The sequence below is a fragment of the Pinus tabuliformis genome, chromosome 6 (assembly GCF_031772625.1).
Source record: "Pinus tabuliformis cultivar Carrire ecotype Pingquan chromosome 6, CPIR1, whole genome shotgun sequence".
Classification (NCBI taxonomy): domain Eukaryota; kingdom Viridiplantae; phylum Streptophyta; class Pinopsida; order Pinales; family Pinaceae; genus Pinus; species Pinus tabuliformis.
Genome location: NC_142292.1, coordinates 126705579 through 126729536, shown reverse-complemented (window position 1 = coordinate 126729536; position 23958 = coordinate 126705579). Strand labels below are relative to the sequence as shown.

General features: G+C 35.4%; 1 pseudogene; it reads left to right on the top strand.

The window, feature by feature from the left end:
* Positions 1-1255: 1255 nt before the first annotated feature.
* On the top strand, positions 1256-2246 carry LOC149257669 (uncharacterized; annotated as a pseudogene).
* Positions 2247-23958: the final 21712 nt, after the last annotated feature.

Sequence of the window (23958 nt, the reverse complement as noted above, 5' to 3'; positions counted from 1 at the left end):
TATTATTATAAGACAAAACAAAACATTACAGATTCTCTTATGTTAAATTACTCCTCTATTTACATTTACTAACTATTTAAATTTTACGCATCTATGCTAATTTTATCATTATATATATTTTATTTTGTTTCACTACATTATTTTATTTCAAAATAACTTGATCATTCTATCCATGTTTTGTGCTAACTGCCATACTAATTTTAATATTCAACTCTTATTATCATATGTCAATTTATTATCAAACAAGAGGTGTTGCTGAGCAACAAGTCCCTGCCGCAACTCTGAGAGAGTGTAGAGATGGGCACCTAGAACATTGTTGTTTACTCAGTAGATGGGGATCGAAGCGTTGACCTTCAAACAATTTACAGATTCTCCAGTTTCAGATCCCCCAGCAAAGAAGCGAAGGGAAGGATAGGGCAGAGCCAGTTCATGTTGATGATTCTGTTGACTCAGCCGATTAAGCTGTTAATGAGGCAATCGATCCAGTAGATTCTGCCTGCACTTGTACCCCTACGTCTTACCAATAGATCGACTGGCGACATAGGCATTTGAAGTTCCTGTTCCCGAGCCTCTAGATCCAAAGCTAGTAGTGAAGGCATAGCGCACTGCAGTTCAAAAGCCAATTATTTATCCAATTGAAGCACGTGTTGACTTTGAACCCACTTATGTCAATTCTAGTGATTATGTTGAGTAAGTAACAGTGAATGATGAGGTTGATCCATAACAAACAAGCCAGACAACTCAGCTAACGAATTACGTAGAGACAAAAGTGGGGGAGATAGCAGCAATTGTTTCACCCATTTATGTTGTGTTTATCGTCATTGGCCCTATTCTATTCCCAACTATTTATTTTATTTTAATTTAATGCCAACCCCATTTAACCTAAAATATGAAAAATACTGTAAATATGGATCATGCATAAGACTATTATTATTGATGAAATGACTCTACATATCACCCACATGATAGACTCTACGTCATCTATATGGAAATGCAATTTCATATACTAAATTGTTCGTTCATAAAATAATTAGCAAAAAAATCAAGTTTATGCGAATTCCCACAGCTATTCTGGGCATTAAAGTTTCAGGAACAAAGTTTAAGAAAAAAAATCAAGTTTATGTGAATGCCGACAGCTATTCTGGGGTGGGAATTAAAGTTTCAAGACCAAAGTTCAAGCAAGAAAATCAAGTTTATGTGAATGTCGACCGTTGTTCCGAGAATTAAAGTTTGAGGACGAAAGTTTAAGCGCCTAATGTCGACAACTGTTCTGGCAAGTAAACGTGGTGAGAGACTAAATGAAACTTGTCTTCATGCCTTGAACGAAGACAACCATCTGGTGAGAGCAACAGGAGATTTTTTTTTTTTTCTATGGTGGCAACCTCTCTTGAACTCCTTCCTTCACTTCCGTCGCCACCGGGCCGCCGCTCGCTCCTTGTCCCAGGTAGCAAAACATGGCACAGTCATTTCTGCACCTGGAAAATACTTCAACTTTTTCTACTGGTGCACTAATTCTTCTTTCTTGAGCAAGCACAAATGCTACAGTTCTAGTACTAGTACTAGTAACAGTGTGGAAGTTTTAGCCATGGAGAATACTACAAAAGTTGTCAATGCCGATGAGGCTGGTATTCATAGGGAAGCGCTTCAAGCTATTCCTGATTCTACAGGAACCGACTTGAAGCACATAGTGTTTGGGATTGCCACCTCTGCTAGGTTATGGGACAAGAAAAAAGAATACGTAAAGTTGTGGTGGAGGCCAAAAGAGATGACGAGGTTTATATGGTTAGAGAAGAGTGTGAAAATTGGCAAGGGTGACAATTATTCCTTGCTCCCATGGAGAATGTCAGCTAATATCTCCCATTTGAAGTACACCAACAAGCAGGGACACAGATCTGCCATTAGAATTCCCCCATTGTGTCTGAGACTTTCAAAATGGGTCTTCTTGATGTACATTGGTTTGTCATGGGGGATGATGATACTGTCTTTATTGCTGATAATCTGATGAGGGGTATCATTGCTGATAATCTGATGAGGGGTATCCTCTGGGAAAGGCATTGGAGACTATGTAAGATAAGTGTATTCAGAGGTATCCTGGTTTGTATGGAAGCGATGATAGAATACAGGCCTGCATGTCTGAGTTGGGCGTGCCGATTACAAAGGAGCCAGACTTTCAAAATATTCGTTATATTGAAACTCCCAAGAATTTGATAAAGGGGATGGGAACTTGGGTGTTTTCCAAAAATTAAATCAGCGCTGAGATCTGCACCGACGAGCCTTGGCTATTCGGTTGCCTGTTATAATTGCAGGCATTGTTAAATAACAGTTGATAATACAAGATAATATATATGGCACATGCAATAGAAGAGCCTCCCATGCCTTTGCGAAAGTCCCAGGTTCTCATTCATTATTTGGATTTTGCGAAAAACCAGTTTAGGAATTTAGTCGTGCCTAAGCTGAATGGGGTAAGGGCCTTTTTCAAACGAAACCCTCCGTGGGTATCGATGGTTATCTATGTATTTTGCATGGGCATACAAGTTACGAGAAGAGATGACAAGCTCTGCCATTAATTTGAGCATGACTGTCTTGGGGTTGCAGTGAGCATATTGCTTCTCTACATTTCTGCATTAAGCTGCAGCTCAGAGATCCAAGAACGGGGAGGCTTCAACCATCACTATTACAAAGAGAATTCAATGGGGTTAGTAGCTTTATTGAAACCTGAATCTCACCACTTGAAAAATAGCAGAACACTGAATTTAAATTACAGTTTTCTATTTTCTTGGATAAGAAAAACCGCTTTTATTTTATGAACCTAGTAGAATACTGAATTTAAATTAGAGTTTTTTTTTTTTAAACAACTTTTATTTTATGAACCTAGAATTTTATTTAAAACCTCTTTTATTTTATGAACCTAGAAAACCAGTAATTAATATGAACCTAGAAAATGAATAATTAATAGAGGTTTATTTTATGAACTTGGAAAACCAGTAATTAATAGTGGTTGGGCACAGGTGCATACAACAAAAAAGAAAAAGAAAAATATTTTGTTGGATAAGAAAGAATATTGAATTTCAATTATAGATTTTTATTTTCTTATTTAAAACCGCTTTTATTTTATGAACATAGAGAACAAGTAATTAATAGAGGTTTTTTATAACATTGGCACAAGTGCATACAATAAAAAAAGAAAAAGAAGAATATTTTCTTGCATATAACAAATATATATATATATATATATATATATATATATATATATATATTTATTTTGTTGGATAAAAAAAACTGCTTTCATTTTATGAACCTGAATTCTTGATTTGTCCCACTAGTGATTTCTTGACTTTTCTGTCCCACTAGTGATTTCTCTCAAATAGTCTCTTACTTTTTCAAATTTTGTACTCTTTCGCGTTTTCAAATTTTGTACTCCTTCAAATTCTGACAATAATTTCACAGGAATTTTGCGACTATATTGTGCATAAAGAAAATAATTGTGAAACTATAAAACAAGCAAGTCTTGAATTGAGTCAAATTGAATTCATTGTAGTGAGTCATTGGGTGCATTTTCGACTGAAGCCTTTTCTGCCTATATTTTTGTCTAGTTTCGTATCTATGTTTACTACAATATGTTTCTGAGATGTTTTAATATGTATTATGTGGTATCAGAGCACACAATTTTTTCACTTTGGGATTGAGAAAGTGTGTATTGGCGCAGAGACAAAATTGTGACAACATGTTGTGCAGAGGCAGATGCTGATGAATAAAGTTGGAGTTGAGTTATTGAAGAAGTAATTAATAAAGTCGATTCTGCAACGTTCAGCAAGAACCAAATCAGCGTTGAAGTAGTGGACCGATTTCCTGAGGCTGAAAAGTACAATGACAGTCATCGATTCCAAGCTGCGTTAGTTCTGGACTGTACGCAGGAATAAACTGTGTGTTAATGATTCTTACCAGTGCATCACAGCTTGGTTGGACTGGATTGCTTTTACCCCTTTACTTTTGATACTTTCTTCGTTCGTTTCTCAGAGTAGAATAGCAGAGTTTCATCAATAAGAGTCAGAACTTGCCGGCAATTTTCGGTTTTATGGATGCAACAACGAGTTTATTCCTTTCTTCAACCTGCGATTGCCATTTTGAGGTTTTCGCCGATCAATTTGCTTCCTGATGTTAGTGGTTTCGCTTCGTTTCTCAAATAATGCGATCTATGTCGGTTTGATGGTGCCAGATTGTATATAAAGTTTCAGCTCGAGCCATCATTCATTCTAAAATTCAGATTGGAAGTATTCAGAAATGATAAACTGCAAATTCAAGGCACTGATCTTGTGTATGGACTTCAGTACCACGCGTGGAACTTCATCCAGGTTTAAGCATATAATGAAATTGGGACTTGAAGATTTCAACTAAAATATTGCTATCTTCACTCTGGCTCAGATTGTTGAAGATTGTCATTGATTTTGTCATAAGAGTGATGCTTTTTTTTTTGGTAATTTTTGGAGCGTCCCTACTCACCACTAGAAACCACTAGACCATGTCTCGGCGAATGTTGTGCTTGTTTGATCGCTTCTTTGCAATTAAAGGATTTGCACATCCAGGACTTCACCAGTAGTTTATGATGAATTACATGTTTTGGAGTCGTCACAATTTCTCTCGTTGCGCTAGTAGAGGGCCACTCCTTACACTTAATAAAAGCTTGGTCTAGCCCATTATCCGGGTAACCTCTTTTGCTCAGGTTTCATGCCAGGCAGTGGTATTTTCAGGATTTTTTGATCATTTGGATTGTGATCTTTAAACAAGCAGTGTAAGTAGTTGTTTCAATAATCAGTGGGATAACATTCTGAATTCAATATTTTCACAAAAGGAACAGAAAGGCATTTTTTTTGCAGCGTTCTCATAAAGCAGACAAATTTCCAATTGCCTAAGAATTGGAGGAGAATTCTCTAGCTTTTCTGTTGACTTGGTGTCACTATAGAAATCCTTGCATGGAGCTTCCACGACTTTACAAGCGAGCAAAATGGATCGATTAATTAGCGGCTACAATATGTACAGTTCAGTGGAGGAAATGCAATTATCAGCATTGCATTCAGAGTGGGTTGATTTATGAGTAAAATGGGAAATATAAAAAGGTTTTTTTAAAAAAAGGGGATCCATCATAATTTTTTATGGAGGAATAAGGGTATGTTTTAAAATTTTTGGAGTGGTAAGGTTATGAAAGCTTTTTTTTTGTATTCATGATAAAGTTATTGGAGTCATAAGATGCGTTTTTTTCTTAGTGTGGAGTGATAAGTGATTTTGTGGAGTGACGAGGATTGATTTTTCTTTCTCTGTAAGTTTGAAGTGATTGGTTTTTCAAAAGAAAGCTCATTGTTGTGGGAGGTTGAGTCAGTTATTTGAACGCATTTGCTTCCAAAATTTGCAAGCGTTAGATTCTCATTATTTGAGAAATCAGTGGCAATGTTGTAAAAGATGAAATATTGATGACCTTATTACTTAATAAAGACATATTATTTGTGGTGATTGTGTCCTAGATCCACCCGAAATTGAATAAGGGGATCTTAGGTACATGAAGAGTGTGTTGATGATGGTGCATGCTTCATGTTTTTTGCTTATGATTTGTGTCTAGTTTTGACACATCAATGATCTCATTTCATGCACACATAAAATACAATGCCAACAAGCACAACACCTATAACGAAATAATTGCAAGGAAGGATAATTAAGCTCAACACATGCATTTGTGTCACTACAACAAATAATCAAAGTTTTCAACATCAACATTCTACTTCAACAAGCAAATTCAATCAAGTTAATGAATTTGTAAACTTCAACGTTTCAAAGCAAAGTCTACATCAACATTCTTGAAAACAAATTTAAGAACTTGTAAATCAAATTCCAATTACATTGAATTGTAAGGGTGCATTCTCGGTTGAAACCGACACCCACGTTTTGATTTGATCAGAAGTCAAGCACGTCAATTCTCTTCAACTTAGTCAAATTAAGACAAGTGAATTCCTTGTTTTATGTGAGTCATTAAAACCATTGTAAGCTTTTTTGGGTGCATTTTTGACAGCGTTCGACACCCTTCCTTTAAGCAGAATCTAGTGAATGCACGAATTTTAACTCTAAAGAAAACAAGCAACAAGTTCACATCTCCTGCAAGCGAGCGTGAGTATTCATTCAAGCAATTTGTGTCAAAACTGTACAAGGTTCAAACCTTCAAGTGAGCCAGAGTGAAGATCATTGCAACAACCATCAAAGCAACCAAACAAGTTCAACTCTAACACCAATCAAGCAAGTTGAGATCGACATCAAGCGAGCGTAGCTATTCCTTCAAGTGAGCGTGAAGTCATCAAGTAAGGCAAGTGAGCATTCACACAAACACAATCGTCATCAAGCGAGCGTGAATTCCAGAGTTTAAGCAAGAAAGTTCTACAACTCTAGCAAGTGTTCTCAGCAAGTACAATAAGCAACAAATCAAGCGAGCGTGCCATTCAAGTCCCATAGCAAGCGAGCCTGTCATCCAAGTAACAAAATCAAGTGCAACAGTTCAAAGCATGACATCTACGACAAGAGAGCCTGTTTTCAAGTGAACAAGTTCAGATGGCGCAACATAGTCAGTTGTTAAATATTCTTCATAGTTTGATCATCTCCAGTGATGAAGACATGGTGCACATCAGCAAAGAAACTCTTGTTGATATTTCACGGCATCTACGACAAACACATGAAACAATTGAGTTCCCTCAACTAGAGTCGCAACTACAAAGAGATGAGCTGCAAAAAAAGAGTGCTTCTTCCAAGTCATTCAACCATACAGATGAAGATAAAGATGTTGATTCCAAATCACTCATCCAAACAACTTCAAGTGTCGAAGTTGTTCATGATCAAATTCAAATTTCTTCCAAACCCATCATCAAGACCTAGGAAGAGATTCAAAATAACAAGAATCGACAAGGCTTAGGATATGTCACTGATGACACCAACTTACATATCCATATTATTCCAAACCAATTAAGTTCATCAGTGTAGGATTTCTTGCACAACTCCCCTCAGCAGGTTCTGAGAAAGTTGCAGTCAAACAGAATTGCACACAACCTAAAGTTGAAGTCCAACTGAAGTGTTCTCATTGCCAAAGAATCGGTCATCTGGAAGATCAGTGTTTTGATCTCCATCCTTTTTGCCATTGTGGCAAGCCCAATCATTCCTCAGAAAAATGTAGCAACCAACAAAAATCAGCCAGATTGAAGATACATTATGAATGGATCAATCCTTGGGAATGGTCATCTACAGTCAAAATATTGTCTCAGTTCTACAACCGAATACAATCACACATAGTGCAGCCAGCAGTGAACCGAGGTTAGTACTCTCATGCAATTGAAATTGACAAGTGCTTGTCAGACTGAAAGTCTCGACAACATCAGCGAAGCAGCCAGTGGGCATCTTCATCAGCGAGTGGGCATTTATCATCAGCAGTGAGCATCAACAAATTCGCCAGTGGGCGATCGACAACCAAAGCAACAGTGAGCAGCTTTCATCATAGCAAAAGCAACATTGAGTTGTTTTTCGACATCTTCAGCTAGTGGGCAATCATCATCAGCAAATACGCCAGTGGGCGTTCATCAAATTGTGTCAGTGGACACCGGATGCTGTTTTCAAGCAAAGGACAATTGTATCCTTTTGCGGCTTGGCACATGATGGTGTTGTCAAGCGTCCTTCTGAGATGAATTAGTCATGCAGCTGACTCAGTCTCTTCATATTGCAGTTTCTTCAGCATCCAGATTTGGCGGTTTTTTGAGGCAATGTTTTTGAGGATCAACATGAGAAATTGGAAGATGGTTCCTCTTTCTTATTTTGGATTTATCATTGAAGGGGGGAATGTTAGTCTCTCTCATAAAACAATAATAAATCCAAAAATAAATAAATTAATTAAATATTACAAGTTAGGAATTTGTGCCTAACTCTTGGGTTGTTCCTCTAAGATAGGAGTTAGTTTAGGTAACTCCTATATTGGTGTGTGTCTGGTGAGAAATTATCTCAACCAAAGGAGAAATTATCTCAACCAAAAGTGTCTAAGATAGCACGCACTATCTTGAGAACACTGTGTCTCATCTATTTATTTGTAACACTATATTCAATTATTTTAAATAATGAAAATGTGAGACAAAATCCTTGAGGCTGAAGCCTTTTCCGCCATTATTTGGTGTCAGGTTTATTATGTGTGCTTTATATATTTTTCTAAGTTAATTTCATTTTCAATAAACATGATGATTATGAAAGAGTCGAAGCAGTCAAGGAAGAATTTTGAAACAGTGGAAGCGGTGGATGAAGAATTGTTAAGCAGTGGGGGAAGAATTTTGAAACAGACTTGTGAAGCAGTCCAAATAGTTAGGCAAGAATTCTGAAACAGTTGAAGCGGTGGAGGAAGAATTGTGAAGCAGTCTGGGAAGAATTCTGAAACAGAATTGTGAAGCAGTCCGGGAAGAATTTTGAAAGAGCGGAAGAAATCGAAGAAGAATTGTGAGGCAGTCCAGAAATATAATTGTAATTGTGAAGGCAGGGTTGATAATAAAAAGCCTCCTAAAGACCTCCCTCTGCATGTGTTGGCTTCACTAGCCACTTACATCCTCCTATCACTGGCCACTTGTTCACTCACATGCCACTTGTTTACTCATGGGAATTGTATGTGAGTATTTTTATGGTTTACTCACAGAATAAGATATATATCTCTAATTCACAAAATCATATATATTTAACATAACATTAAATGCATGAAAACTAACATTAACTAGTGTTAGCATTAATTTCCCAAAATTTACCTTAGCATGAAAATGCAAGCAAATTTATAAATATAATATATAGTTTCTTCCCTCTGCCTCAAGAAAAAACTAAATAAACCAATAAATAAATATATTCCTAAAAAATTTGATTATACCAAATTAACCTACATAATAAATAACTCAATTAATACCAACCACCTCATTTCTCATTACTAATTTCTCATTACTATAGTCCCTGGCCATGCCCAGATGGCGGCAGGGACTAATAACTTTGTGCAAACCATGCGTTTGGCTTTAGCCCCAAGATGTTTTTAGTTTAATGTCTCTCTATACTCTTATTAACGTGCATCTGTCACCAAGAGGCAACATGCTTAACACATTTTTAGAATCTCCCTGCACTCTTATCAGCATGCACGTGTTGCTGGAGGTGACGTGCGTAACATGAAATGGAAATATATTTATATAATATATTTTTGTTATAAAATTTTAAATTAAAATTAATTTTATTAATTATATTTCTTTTATAAAACTTTAAATTAAAATTAATTTTATAAATTAAATTATATTATCATTGTGATTATAAATTTAATTTATTTTAAATTATTAATAAAATTTTAATATAAAGTAATAAAGTTACATAAATTAAGGACTTTTAAATGTATTAATTTTTTTGTTAATAGAGGAATCTGCAACTGAAACAGCCTCGTAACTCTCATGACAGGGGTTATACTGGGTTGATTATGACACCTACCACTATAACCCGTTATACTGGGTTGATTATGACACCTACCACTATAACCCTTGGGACACTGGGTTGATTCTGACTGCTACCACTATAACTCTTGGGAAAACTAGTGACCTTCAGTATGGAGCCCGCCTTTCTAAGGCACTTCACCACAATGTGATTACCAACTCACCTACCCCTGAAGCTTTAAATGTATCAATTTATAATAAATAAATTTTGTTATAATATTATGGCTTATTAATATTATATGCAAAAAAAAAAATATAAATCATTTTATATGTCACTTGTTTATATGAAAAATTTTTAATTAATCAATTTTATTAAAAAAATAAAAACCCCATAACTATTTTGGATATAAATTTTATTTTGTAATTTGTGTATTTTACTATAAATATTATAAACTATTTCATGAAAATTAAGTCTTTACTATTTATTTAATAATTATGAGTAATAAAATTAAAATTTAAAACCTTGTTTGAGAATAAACACTAAAAAAATCACATGTAAAATAAACCATTTATAATAATTTTTCCATTTTTAATTTGCTCAAAGCAATTTACATAATTTACTCTTATAAAAAATTAAACAAAATACCGAAGTCCGCTGCAATACCTATCTACAAGGTAAGTATTTTACTCTTATCAATTAATTAAACACACGACAACAACTTTTAAAGACCTATCAATTGTCCAATGAATTCGATTTTCTTTTCAAACTAGATAGCAAGTCTCGTCTCTCTTTTTTCCTTGGCCTCAACTGAAAGATAAGGAAGCATTCTAGTGACTGACAAGACATATTAGTTGTAAATGTATTAAGGAAAAGTTAAAGTGATTGGTTTCCAAGGTTGTAACGTTATTTCATATAAAATATTTTGCAAAATAATTCATGCCAAATAATTTTGCAAAAGAATGTATGCTATCTAATCATGGAAAGTTATTTGTTACCCTTTAAACATCAATAATTTTGTTAGAGATTTTTATTTTAATATTTTTTTTTTGGCTTATGATATGCACTCATGATTTAACATTGACTAAACAATTAATAATGTTCCTTGCATAGGTTGGAAGAAAAATAAAATTGTTTTACCTCAAAGATTATATATGTTTTTTGGAAATTTACCATATAAATAGTCTTATAATAAAGTTAAAACTAAAAAGAAAGTGACTTAAAAGCTAACCATACCAAAAAATTACTAAAATTATTCTTATTATATTTGTACTATTACCTCTTTAGTTTATTTCAAAATTATTATTGTAAGTTTTTTTAGATAGTGCTTTACCTAAAATAAATTTCAACTCCATTCTTATATTTTTCTTAATAAATAGACAATTATCTTATTTGCAATTATCACATTTTAAACATTGAAAACCAATGATAAAGAAGTAAAATAAACCATAATAATACCCTACTCCAACTTTGTAACAATATCTCTCAGTACACATTATATCAATCCTCTAAACTCAATAGCATATAGAAGTATAAAAAATAGAACATATAATATAAAGAGACGAACATGAAATTAAAAAAAACACAATAATACCATACTCCAACTTTGCAACAATATCTTTGAGTACACACTACATCAATCCTCTTAACTCAATGACAAATAGAAGAGTAGCAATGCTTATATCAAAAATAGACTTTGTTAATATCATATATTGAGCATGTAATATAAAAATACAAGGTAAATTGATAAGTTGCTAAGATACAAGTTAAGTTGATAAGTTGTTAGAGATTATGATTGTGATTGAAAATAATATGGTTTAACTAAAGCTTTGAAATAATATATCGTATATATACAAATGAAAATGTGTTAATTTGTTTAATTTTAAAAAGAAACCAAACAAAATTTATTTGTAATTTATTATACAAATAAAATGTGAAAATTATTTTTTCATCTAATTTCAAAAGAGACCCGATAAGATTGATGAAAACAAGATTTTTATACCTTCCCTAATTAAAATATTTTTATGCATATCATTCTTATATATTTAAATTTAGATGATAATTGGAAAAGCAGTAAACTATTTCTTCTGGTTCAGCATTTACATGCAACCTCATCGCCGTTTCGATGTTATGAAACACCTGGTCTCGCCTTTGAGATAAAAATATATTTAAAAAATTAAGAAATAAAGACGAGATTTTAAATAAATATTAAGAAATTATAATTTTTAATTTTATAATTAAGACGAGATTTTAAATAAATATTAAGAAAAAATATTTTATTTTATAAAATTATGATAAAAAATAACAAGTTGAAATAAAAATACAAAAATATAATCTGTATTATTTACGAAACCAATAAAAAAAACATATTGAAGGTAGAATATGAAATTAGATAAAAAGATATGAATCTTTGATAAATTGAACTGATTACATTTCAAATACAACAAGTTAAGCTATTTCCCATTCAAAATTTGGACCGGTGTGACTATAAACTTGATTGTTACACTCGCCAATCGGCAAAGAAATAAATCCAAAGGTTATGTATTACCAATACTTGTTTTTTCAGAAGAAAAAGCAGTATGGTATTTATATTATGTTCAAAAACAGTTTTGTATTTACAGAAATGTGGCGAGATTTTATCCAGGAAATGCATCTTATTCTGAGAGTATTTTCTTTTATACATCTTTCATTGTTGATATTCAAAATTTTTGGACTGCATAGAGATCATTTCATCATAGAAATATTCAAAAGACTTCTAAAAATATGGAGATACCTGGCCATCTGACGTATATTCCAGAAAAAAGGAGCTTGTAGCATACCAGATTTTTGTCGACCTTATATGCCCGGCATAGAGAAAGGCTGAATGTCATATGTACAGGATTCCATAGAGATACTCAGTTGCCACTTACCGTATGGAGACTGCATTCCCTTCTTTGAAAGATCATCCGCTTGCTCATTTTGCTTCCGTTTTATATGTGAGATAGGGAATATATCAGGCTTCCATAGAGATGTAATCCTGCCCAGCCATCCTGTAAGGCTATCATTTTTTATACTATGTTTGCCTTTCACGTGATCTATGATTATTTTAGAGTCACCATATACATTGATAGGGCCGATGTCCATGAATGTGCAGAATAGAAGCAGACCATGCAAGGCCATGGCCTCAGCTTATCATCTCCCTATATACAAACATAAACCTAAACGCCTAGCAGCAATCCATCCATTACACTTACCTTTTCTCGCATCCCCTTGGCTTTTCCTGCGATAAAAGTTGCAAGGTATATTTCTTTCTCCCTCCCGTCCTCTGCCCATTTACTGCAATTTTCTATTAGTGCTTTGTCTAGTTCATTTTTTATGCAATGAACAATAATATTGCCGAATAAGCATCTTAAATCATGCATTGCAATATCTGAATTAGCATCGACTGCTTTCCATGTTTTGTACAGGTTATATTTCAGAGCTGCACTCATCCATTCCTCTGAGTCGTGCCTCTCTATGATCGGCGGTGTCCCTTGTTTCGAAAGTTGGCGCATTTCCTGTGTGAGTGGCCTGATCTTGCCCTCCACCAAAGTTTCGGCCTTCTTATTCCAAATGTGCTTAAGAGTGTCGAATTCTTTGTCTGCTGCTAGACTCACTAAATTGGCTCCCGGATCTGAACTGTCCACAAAGTCTATGAAGTCCCATGCTTGGCAATACACATTCATAGCCTCATCAATCACATCACAATTTGTACGGAACTCACAGACATGGATCATACAATAGATTAATGACACTGCTCTCATCTTCCAAGACTTTTTGCCAACGTTCTGGTAATACTTTTCTTCATCTACAGCCAGCAACAGCGCAACAGCCTCACCTTCGACAGACCAGGTTTTCTCTGTTAATATTTTGATCAAATCTGAGATACTATCCTTGCCCCTTTCTATGCCTTGCTTCATATGATTCTCCGCTCCTTTAAATGCCGGTTGATTGGCTATCCACAGGCTGTAGGCGATTTCTCCTGGCATTCGGATGCAGTCCAACGCATCTTTGTAAATCGAAAAATGACCAGTCTCTTGTGGTAACATTGGCAATCCACACAACAAGGCGTAACTTTCATGGCTCATGATGAAAGGCCTGATCAATCCGATTACAATTTCAGAGAGAGACCAACTTGCTTTGCTGAGTGCAACCATGAATTTCTGCACCCAAATCCTCATGGGAAACAATAAGGAATGCAGCCCTCCTACTGTGATGACTCTCACCATGACACTTTGCCAAAATTTTCTTTCACGCATTCTTTTCAGCCCATATAATCGGCCTTTCAAATGTCTATCCAGATCCTCTTTCACCTCAACAAGACTCCTGGTCCAAAAATCCTCCAAGTGAAATAGGAAGTATGGATTTCTTGGAAAATACATAACGGCTATTACCCATCTGAAGAAGATGACGATCCATCCTACTAGAACGAAGGCAAACTCAATAGCAACCGTTATTCTGTGCATCATATCATAGTCATGTCGCGGGAGGTGAATGCATTTCCATTTAACAATAAAAATCAAGACAGAAACTGTGACTAGGAAGCCTGCAAATGAACTGAAAACTGACCTGGCCATGATATAGTCAGGTTGGGATGCACGAACTACAATCCAACACTTGAGGACGTGATCCCCAATGTTGTCACACCCTCTTTTTTCATGGGAATTACAACATGAGAGTGCTGAAGGAACCTTTTGAGAGGTGATCTTACGAATGGTTTTACCTGCTAACACCGCGCAGGTCAAGAGTAGAAGCAGCAATACACAAGATATGAAGAGTGTAGTGCCAGACACTAGGAACCAGAATGATTCACTTTGGTCGGATGGGAAACCGAGCTTCTTAAATTTCCAAACAAAGTAAAGCTCAAGGACCATATGAAGTATGACAGGCAATACCAATGCTCCAATATCGCTCCACACACGAGTCCAGCGAGATTGGACCATACCCGGAAGCAAATAGCCTATGAATACACACATTGTAAGTCTCCGGCAATCAATTACCAGCTGATCTTCTCTCAGCAGAGCGCCCAATTCCTTCCTTTTTTCTTGTTTGGGGTCCATATAACGGATATCCCAGAAATCAATCAAATTGAGCATCTGAATTGTGAGAGCGCTCAGAACGAGAGCTACACCAGGAATCCAGGGTGCCTTCCTCTTCAACGCGTTACAGACATCCCATAAAAGTAATATCAGAAACACAATTGCGCACACGCTTGATGGCAACAGTTCTATAATGTCATCAAAATGAGTGTGTTCTTCGTTTCCCATATTGGAAATGCCAACAACATGCGAGGGATGCCTTCACCACTGCTCTGAATTCGACCTCGAATCTATCTGCTCTGCTACAAATGAGACTGCGTCATAATGTTTCAAGGAACAAATACGGCCTTTAACAATCAAAAAGATATTCGTCTCGCTGTAAGTTTCGACAGAAGGTGGGAGAAATGAAAGTGGAAGCAGTCCAAATTGCTGAAGATGCCATATGGTGTAACTCTTTTGACGAAATCCGGAAGAAAAAAACAGAGGTGGGCCTAGGATCCCGTACAAAGAATGAAAGTGGCCAAACTAAACAGCTGGCCCTAGGCTCGAGTACAAAGAACAAGTGGACGAAGCTAAATTAAAATAAAGGGATTTCTAACTTTAACTTTTTAATCCTAAATTGTATTCTTCTATTCTTTTCTTGTTCTATGAAAAGCAAAAAATCAAGAATAAGAAAAGACATAAAATGCAAAAGATCCGTTAATCCTAAATTATATTCTTCTCTTCTTTTCTGGTTCTATGAAAAGAAGAGAATCAAGAATAAGAAAAGACATAAAATGTAAAAGATCCGGAATAAGAGAAGGACGCGATCTTCAGAAAAAAGACGATAACGGAATTGATTAAGAATTACACAACAGGTTATCGTAAGTAAATGAGTAGCATGTTCTCCCAAAGGAGAAAGGAAACGGAAAATATGTCCAAACCTGGTCAATATATATGTATTTTTATTATTTTATTATTTAAATAAAAATAAAACATATAAATAATTTGAGTATAAAATTATATATATATATGAAATTTAGATATTAAAAATAAAATAAACATATATTTTTAATATTTTTAATGAGTCTATAAGATTATTAAAAAGAGATATTTTAAAAAGAATTAAGGGTATACTTATTTCTTATTTGTATTGGAGATTTAAAATTGAATTAGTAAGAGTGGTAAATCTTTTTGAAAGTAATGACATTTCTTATTCTCTTTCATTTGAGAAGGAATAGGAACAAAATTCTAAACAAATTAGCTAATGAATGGCTCAACTTCAAAGCTAACATTTTGGATTGGAATTGGATTCAAGAAATTCCATATTCTTTACAATCCACATGTAAGAAAATTGTAGATAAGGATTATGCTACTCATAAAGTGTGCTAAAGCAAAAGAGTTAATCGTGGGAGATAATACAACTCTCAGATGACACTCTACATGCACAAAGCAACTAGTTTGAATAGATGTCTGTGAGTTGAGTTAAGGTGATCCTTCGTCCGTCATGGATGTTGATGTGTAGGAGACCTTGAAAGGACATCTAGATTTATAGTTCACCTTCAAGACTGCATCAAGTATAATTATGGTGAATTCTATGGAGATTAGAAAGAATTGTGACCCTGGGTAGTGGTTGAAGTTAAGAATCTTGGTTTGAAATATAAATAGGTGTTTTTCTCACTAAAATGCTTGAATACGACAAGTTATTAATGAGCTTTCCATTAATTTGTTGTTTATTGAGTGTTTACCCTCTCTAAATTTGTTGGTTCTTTTGCTAATGTTTCCTTAATTTTGGGTTTTGGCTATCACTGAGTGTTGGGTTTCCAAATCAATGCGAGATTTCAGGAAACAACGCCCCACCTCGCTAGTTTAATTGTGTCTCTCAGCTTAAAATTGGAGAGTCATCCACTCATTTTTGATAGAAGAAGGATAGGTTTATAGGTGGATTCGAGATTTTGTGTGGTGGTATTTTCTCTATCTCCTAGCCAACCCTTTTTAAGTTTAACAATTTTTCTTTACTTCATTTGGCTTTGTTTTATTAGGTTCTTTCTTTTCTTCCCATCACTTTGACTCCTTGTTGGTTTTGGATTGGTTTCTTGGTTTTCTCTCTAGTCTCTTCTCCTTAGTTGAAATATCTCATAAATCCCTTCTTTTCTTTATTTTTCGGTGAAGGTTTCTTGGGATATTTCTCAAGTCTAGAGAAGTAAAACTCGATTCCTTAAACGAACATGGGTTTACTTGTCCATTTTGTTTCTTTCTCTTCCTACTCAGTTCTCTTTCCTGGGTACTTTCCCTTAGCATCAATTTTCTAGTGCTAGTTATTCTTCCCTCTACTTAATTTCCCCTTCTAATATGGTGTGCCACAGGGTCTCTTTGGGTCGCAAAGGAGGAAGGTGTAGAACCACCCCTCTTATCTAGTCCTTCATCTTCTCAATCTTAAGCTTAGCTTATTACTTGTTATTCCATGACATGTTTTATGGAGTCAATTGCTAAAGAAGTTCGTAGAACCATCTCATAGGTTGAGGAGGAGGTTTGTTATAGCCACAAATTCACTCCAAATTGCATCTTAGAGACAAAATTAAACTCAATCTTGCCAAACTTCATACATGAAAATAGTCAAATTTGTATCACCATATTACAACTGTTATGGGTAAAGTTGTTAGGTCCCTATAATACTAGTGATTCCCCCATTACTATTGTCATTGTATCCCTTATTGTTATTATTTCCCCCCTATTGTCCTCATATTGTTATTAGTGTGCCCCATAGAAGCTCACTATTGTTATTGTTGTGCCCTTATATTATTATTGTTTTTCGTCGACTTTGATTATATTGTGACCCCTTAGCCTCCTATATATAGAAAGGAGGTTTAGTCATTTGTATTATCCAAGAACTTTTCATTTATGTAATGTAAAGGAGGTTTCCCCCTCGAAGAAGCTGATTTTGAAGTCATTGATCTATCTTTTCTATCCTTTTGTGAGCTGGTTCATAACATTTGGTATCAAAGCTTGGATTCTAGGGTTTCGCTGCTCCAAACAGATCATCGTGGAATTTCGCCATAATTTGTTTTCTACGATGTTTCAGAAGCTAAAAAAACAACCCATTTGATCCAAATTCACGATGATCCTTGAGTCCAAATTTCTGATCTTGTATCGCTATATTTTCAGAAATATGATCTAAGGAGTTAGGGTTTTTGCAGGCTTCCGAATTACATCCCAAATATGTGACCTTGGGAAAATCACCATAACTTTCTCTCTGAGTATTAGATTGAAAGTTTGTAAGAAGTTACAGAAAGAGGATGGAATTTAGTTCTCCGTGCATTATTTTCAGGACCGAATTTTGAAACAGTGACACGGGGCACTTCGTACAAGTTCACTCTACTAAAAAAGTGTATAATCAAGTCATCTTGGGATATTGGGCATAACTCTTTTTTGGAGAATCCAATTTCAATAATATTGGTGGAGTTGGAAAGAGGACTCAGAGGGCTACCACAATTCACAATTTTAGACCTTAAAGATCTGAAATCTCAGAGATACAATAGATTCAATATCGAGCTCCTACAAACTAAAAAAACTTGTGTAGTTTTTTTTAAATTTTACATAAGTTTGGTTTGCAATATTAGTTTGAAGGAAGTAAAAGGGCATAGTGCAGCATACTTATCATTAATTGATGCCTCGAAGAAAGCAAATGGAAACACCTAGTAAGCAACCTGAAATATCTAGCATGACTCATGAAGAAGAGGAAGAAATGCAACATGATATATCAAAATTATGAGACCAAGTGCAACAAAATTCACTCTCACAAAAAGTAACAGAAGCTAAGATGAATGGTTTAAAGAAAGGTGTGGAAGCTAAGATGGATGGCGTGGAAGATAAGATGGATGGTTTAAATAAAGGCATGGAAGCTAAGATGAATGACATGGAAGCTAAGATGGATGGTTTAAAGAAAGGCGTGGAAGCTAAGATGGATGGTTTAAAGAAAGACGTGGAAGCTAAGATGAATGACATGGAAGCTAAGATGGAAGGCAAAATGAAAGATTTGAAGATAGATTTAACAAAGTTGCTACAAGAAATGTTTACTAATTGTGAAAGGGTAGTAAAAGAAACTCATGATGAGAACAAAATAAATGTTAATCATGATTTCATAGACTCCAATGTTGGATTGAAGACCCACAATGTTCCAAAGATCAATATGAGGAAGTTTGATGGCAAGGATCATGTAACATGGATACTACAGATGGAGCAATATTTTGATCTCCATAATGTGCAAAACACACAAAAGGTACGCATTGCAACTTTATATTTGGAACCAAATCAATTTGTATGGTATCGATGGATTTTCTCTCGTAAACAAATTGTCACTTGGGAAATTTTTACGGAAGAAATGATAGCACATTATGAGGATACAAAAAGCAACACCTTTTTTATCCAATTGATAAATCTGAAACAAAATGGTTCAATGATGGAGCACATTGAGGACTTCTAAAAATTGAATATAAGGGTAAAAGATATTCCAGAGGAGCATATGATTGATGTGTTCATAGGGACTTTAAAGGATAACATCCAACATGAGGTTTTCCTCTAGGAACCTGATTCATTGGAGAAGGCATTCAGGTTGGCAAGAAAAATGGAAAGCAAAATTATGGCAACCAGGGAGCTTGCCACTACAACTATAAAGATGGAAGTGTTGTTGCCCCTAGCCTTCCACAACCTACAAGGTTGACACCAAAACAATTGGAAGAAAAAAGAGCAAAAGGGCTTTGTTACAATTGTAATAGAAAATACACTATAGGTCATAAGTGTGTAGAGAAGAAATTATTTTACATAGATTGTGAAGAGGAGGATGAAAGTAACAAGAAACATCAAAAGAAGAGGATATACACCAGGAACAAACCCTAGAGAAAGAATAAATGAATACCACCATATCTTGTATAATACATTGGATGGAATTACCACTCCTCAAACTATCAAAATAGAAGGATATATCAAGAAGAAAAAGGTAATAGTGTTGATTGATTCGAGCAGTACCCATAATTTCATTCATTGTAAGATATCCAAGGAATTGAATTGCTTCCTATATCCAGCACTAGAGTGTCAAGTGATGGTTGCAAGTGGAGGAATCATAAATTTCTATAGAAAGTGCCATAATATCAAGTTATCCATGGCAGAATATGTATTGAATAGTCCAATGCTTTCCATTCCAATGGGCGGTGCTGATGTTGTACTAGGAGTCCAATTGCTACAATCCTTGCGTACAATAGCTTTTAATTTTCAAGAACTTTTCATGAAATTTTGTTCAGAAGGAAAGGAAGTTGAATTAAGGGGTATCGCAGGGAAACCAAGAAAGATAATCAACTCTAATGGAATGAAAAATCTTATAAAGAAAGAACAATGAGGAGTAATTGCACAATTATGTTCGCTAGAGGTTCCCTCATCGAAATCATCTATTTCCGCAGATCTCCAAAAATCCTTGGACACTCATTCCAAGGTATTTGAGACTCCCAAAGGCCTCCCACCTATTCGTGATCATGATCATGTTATTCATTTGATTCCAGGAAGTTTTCCTCCAAACATCAGGCCTTACAAATATCCCTATGCCCAAAAGAGTGAAATTGAACATATGGTTGCAGAAATGCTAGAGGCTGGTATAATTCAACCTAGTCAAAGTTCTTTCTCTGCTCTAGTAGTGTTGGTGCACAAGAAGGATAGATCATGGCACATATGTCTGGATTATATGGAGCTCAACAAGCTCACTATTAAAGATAAATTTCCCATTCTTTTCATTGATGAATTATTGGATGAATTGCATGGATCAATTTACTTCACCAATTTGGATCTTCATTCAGGATATCATCAAATCAGAATGAATATTGAAGACTGGTGCAGGGCTACACCCGCACCCATACCCACGAATTTCATAAGAGTGCCTAACATAACTGTCCTAGGCAATAGACTCACGAAGGAGTCAAACTTCATATTTATATATGGTTAAGGCGCTTCACCACCAGTTCCTTTGAATCAAAACCCAATCACCCCACCATTGTCTCCTATTGGAACTCTATCCGCTCTTATAACCTTCACATAATACTTTAACAAAGCCTTCCATTAAATCTCTCTTCTCAGGACTTAAAAACTCTTCTTAACCTTTATTTAAGTCTCTAATCGTATATATATATATATATATATATATATATATATATATATATATATCTAACTAGTCCTCTCGTCCTTGGTTAATATATATATTAACCCAGAAATATTCTATTGGCGCTCTTCCTTAGAAAATCCCCATATAAAGGGAAAATGCTCAAAACACAACATTCTTCGCCACAACACGGGTTATGCATAGACCCCGAGGTTATACCTCAATTGCAATTGACTGTCGGCTTATTCAACGGTCACACATATATGCTCGTATCTCCCTCTTCTTCCAATATGCGACTATCAGAGCGTTAACATATAACTTTAACGCAACATAAGTTTACACAGGAACTTCTCTCCAAATACATATATCGGACTTCAAAGGTTATACAATTGCCATTATAAACTTGTCGGGTCTGCTCTTTAGTCACCACTCCTCCGATAGGTCAAACTTCGCCAGCACCGATACGTGATTTGTGATCAGATCTTGATCGTCGATCTAATCTGTGATCCGGCAGTTGAGATTAAGTCGCACTACTGCATATCACTCAACCTCAATGCTGGCTCCTTCCTTTTCTACACACCGATCCGATAACTTTTTGGACCCGATGGGGAAATAAAAGAAATCCTTAAACTATTTCAAGTTTGGCACTTGACCCCGACTGTGGTTTTCACCATTTCTTAATGTAATTCGGGTTTTTACATTCGCGGGAGTTAAATTGTGTAATGACCCCATCGATGTGATAGTTCGCCTTCCCGATTTGATCTCAGCCATTGATCTTCTCAGATCCAACGGTTGCTGAGCATCAATTCTTTAATTCTCCACTCGTCCCTTTACTTAGAATTTACACCATTTTCAATGGTTTCTGTGGCTCTTTGGGTTCTTTAAAGGTTTCAGCCTTCTGCTCATTCACAGCTTGCTCTTCCTCCTGAACTTAAACTCCTCGCACTCCTTTGATCTCTGTCCTTCTTGCAATGCTCTAACGGATTCAATGATCGATTTCGATTCTTATGAATTGTACTCTTCCTCTGCGTCCTTCATAATTCTTTCTGTACCTATATAGAGCCTACGAATTCATTTTAATCACATATGAAATACTTCCTAAGCATACTAACACAGATAGGAACCAATCTTGCATATATTAATATAGAAAACACAGATTACACCCGAGACTCCTCGGTCTTGCACAGGCCTGATTCTCAACACTTGTGGCCTCTCCCTTATGCCCATAGGCTTACATATGTTTATACAGAAACTGGGATTGGATTACTATGAAGGACATGATCCCATCCTTTAACAAAAGCCTAAATCTCGCTACATGCATACATATATGTGGTAGACTTATCCACTCTAGCTTTTTCTCTGTTTTAAAATAGAAAAGTCTCCTTATCATCTCAATGGTCCATATCTCCTTTAATTAATTCCTAAAAGCTCTCTCTTGCTCCTAGAGAGTTGAATTTGACTTCTACAACTCATGTTCTCATTTATTTATTTTGAGAGCATTTACATATTCTCCCATTTCCTAATAAAATCACGCTTAAATGCCTAAATACTACATTGACATGAGACTTTGGAAAACTATTTCCTAAAATGCATAACCCCCTATGTCTATTATTTACAATGATTTTCCTTGGGTTGAATGCTCCTGCATCAGACTCCTAAATTAGAAAATATTCATGATCTCCTGATCATGTGTATTTTGGTCTTGGTCTTCCTGGATCCCACACTTTGTTCTGTAACTGTCTAGATGCTTTATTCCTTTGCTACCACTGCACTTATGCTGTCTTTTGCTCCATTTTCTTCTTCCTGTCAATTAGGTTCAACTTCTGATTGATCTTACTTGCTTTTGTTACCATTTTCCTCCATTTGAATTACTTCATCATCCGCTGCCATATTTCTTCAATTTCTATGTCCGTCATATCTTTGGGCTAGTCCATCTTCTGCTTCTTACTTCTGTCTTCTTCTCTTTGTTTCAGGTTACTATTGCTGTCTTCTATGCTGAATTTTCTTTTACTTGCTTCATTCTTTGGTTTACTTGCTCTTGCTTTACTTGCTGCCATTTTTGCTGCCTCCCTATCATCCTTACCCTCTTTCATGATTTAATCACGACTTTTCAGCATTTTCTCCAGCAATTTAACATATTTGTTCCATGGATTAAATTCTTCCATGAAGTATTCTTATTTCATCTTTACTTGGCTGCTCACCTGTGCCAAATCTCCTCCAGCAATTGCAATAAAACTTGCATTCACAAAACACTTTTTAAAATTAAAAACATGAGGCCTTGGTGCCTCTTCTTTCTTTGGCAACATTTCAGTTTGTTGCTCTATTTCCTCTTCCTCTGTCAGCATATTAGTATGCTGATTCAGATTCTCAGCAAAATTCATGAGACTATCCATTAGTCTCTCTTGCACACCATCTGTTCTAATGATGCCTTCCTGTAACTCTTGTCCACTATAGTGTACTCCTCTGTTATGAAACCAGCTCAAGAAAAGATAGAAAAGAAAGATCAACGCCTTATAATTCAGCCTCTTCGAGGGGGCAACCTCCTTTACATTACATAAATGAACAATTCTTGGATGATACAAATGAGAAAACCTCCTTTCTATATATAGGAGTCTAAGGCGTCACAATATAATCCAGCCGACCTAACAATAATAATATAAAGCCACAAAAATAACAATAGAGGGATTCTATGGGGCACAGAAATAACAATATGGGGGTAATAGGGGCACAACAATATAAATAAGGGGTATAACTACAATAGTAATGGGGTAATCACTAGTATTATAGGGACCCAACATGCCCCTCTCCTTCAAAAAAGTGTTGTCCTCAATGCTTGAGCAGTTCTGGATACTTTTGCATAAAATTCTCATCCTCCCATGTGGAATCTTCAGCGGATAAGTTCTTCCACTTGATAAGATACTCTGAAATTGATCGATTTTGTAGCTGTCGATTTCTTGTTTCTGTGACTGCTTCCGGTTCCAATATAATTTTTCCTTCCTCATCAAGTTCTAGTAATATTGTTTGAACTGGGAGCTTGTCGCCTATAACTTTCTTTAAACATGAAACATGGAAAACTGGGTGCAATCGAGAAGCTGCAGGAAGCTCCAATTTGTATGCCATAGTACCAATCTTTTCCAACACCTTGTACGGACCATAATACTTTGGTGATAATTTATTATCCTTCTTAGCTTGCTTTAGGGACATTTGCTTATATGGTTGTAGCCGTAGGAATACCCAATCACCTACATCAAAACTTCTTTCACTGCGATGTTGATCTGCCTGTTGTTTCATTCTATTTTGTGCCAACACGAGGTTATCCTTTAAGAG